Source organism: Gopherus flavomarginatus, chromosome 8 (genome assembly GCF_025201925.1).
Source record: "Gopherus flavomarginatus isolate rGopFla2 chromosome 8, rGopFla2.mat.asm, whole genome shotgun sequence".
NCBI lineage: Eukaryota > Metazoa > Chordata > Testudines > Testudinidae > Gopherus > Gopherus flavomarginatus.
Genome location: NC_066624.1, coordinates 45,913,283 through 45,914,927, shown reverse-complemented (window position 1 = coordinate 45,914,927; position 1,645 = coordinate 45,913,283). Strand labels below are relative to the sequence as shown.

Sequence of the window (1,645 nt, the reverse complement as noted above, 5' to 3'; positions counted from 1 at the left end):
GTACCTTTACCCTGACTACACTTACTTTGTTTGTGCCAGACCACCTTATCTCCTCTTTATTTTATTTACAGCACATGAGGAGGGAGGCTAAATCCACTGGTGATAGGGACAGGAGGAAGCTGAGTTTGTATCTCCTGAGAAAAGGGGCTTTTTCCTTTCCTATTTCTCCCCTACCATTTCTAACGTTTTCCTTTGAAGCGTTGCCTTATTCAGCTTGCGGTAACATTACCTTTTGAGATAAAAACTACAAAATACAGAACTAGAGACATTTTTTAGAAATTTGGGATTTAGACATTTTATTTAAAGCAAGGGGGGGTGTCCAAGTTTCTGAGAAGGTTTTTGTTTGTAAGAAGCAACATTGTTGGGTCTGTTATAGTACCAAGGCGGGAGATGGTTGTCTATAAAAGAGGAATCAAGACCAAATGCATCCAATGAGAATGGGATTCGAACCCATGTGTGCAAAGCACAATAGATTAGTAGTTTATCACCTTAACCACTCGGCCATCTCATCTGACCTGCAAGATAAAGGGACAACAGTAGAAATCTAAGGCCAACAGAGATAGGGACACTAAGGAGTTTCCCAATACTAAGCGTAAGCAGGGTCTGAATGAGCTCTCCCCTCACATCTAGTGAGGAGCTGGGAAAAGACTTCAGGAACAGACCATGTTTGCACAGACACACCTACTCTGCCTAACTATGCAGCATGGTGGGGCCACTTCCCCTAAATGACCAGCTTGGGATGGTGGTGGGTTAGAAATCACTTTAGGATTGAGTGGAATAAAATGTTTTTCTCCTTCCTGTATGAGTGAAGGGCAGCAGAACATACTTAGTCCGTCCTGATGGAGGGGTAGGTGGGTGAGGAATAGATTTTATTGGACTGCAGAGAAGTGATTGAGGATGTCACCCTAAAACAGTGGTCCTCAAACATTTCACACTGTGCCCTCTTAGCCATGGCTGTGGCCCCTCGGAAGCCACGATCAAGAACTGGGGCTGGGAGTGGGGCTGTTGATTGCTGGGGAGAGGTGTGCAGACAGCGGTAAGGAGTTGAGGCTGGGCTGGGAGCCAGAGGCCCAGACTGAGGGTGGGGTTGGGGAAGAGCTGGGACCAGTATCTTAGATGCCTATATACAAATGCGAGAAGTATGGGTAATAAGCAGGAAGAACTGGAAGTGCTAATAAATAAATACAACTATGACATTGTTGGCATCACTGAAACTTGGTGGGATAAAACACATGATTGGAACGTTGGTGTGGATGGGTATAGTTTGCTCAGGAAGGATAGACAGGGGAAAAAGGGAGGAGGTGTTGCCTTATATATTAAAAATGTACACACTTGGACTGAGGTGGAGATGGACATAGGAGACAGAAGTGTTGAGAGTCTCTGAGTTAGGATAAAAGGGGTAAAAAACAAGGGTGATGTCGTGCTAGGAGTCTACTACAGGCCACCTAACCAGGTGGAAGAGATGGATGAGGCTTTTTTTAAACTACTAACAAAATCATCCAAAGCCCAAGATTTCGTGGTGTTGGGGGACTTCAACTATCCAGATATATGTTGGGAAAATAACACTGCGGGGCACAGACTATCCAATAAGTTCCTAGACTCTATTGCAGACAACTTTTTATTTCAGAAAGTTGAAAAAGCTACT

General features: G+C 44.3%; 1 non-coding gene across 1 annotated transcript; it reads right to left on the bottom strand.

The window, feature by feature from the left end:
* Positions 1-429: 429 nt before the first annotated feature.
* On the bottom strand, positions 430-511 carry TRNAS-ACU (transfer RNA serine (anticodon ACU)). The gene has a single exon. It is a non-coding gene; the product is annotated as a tRNA-Ser (tRNA).
* Positions 512-1,645: the final 1,134 nt, after the last annotated feature.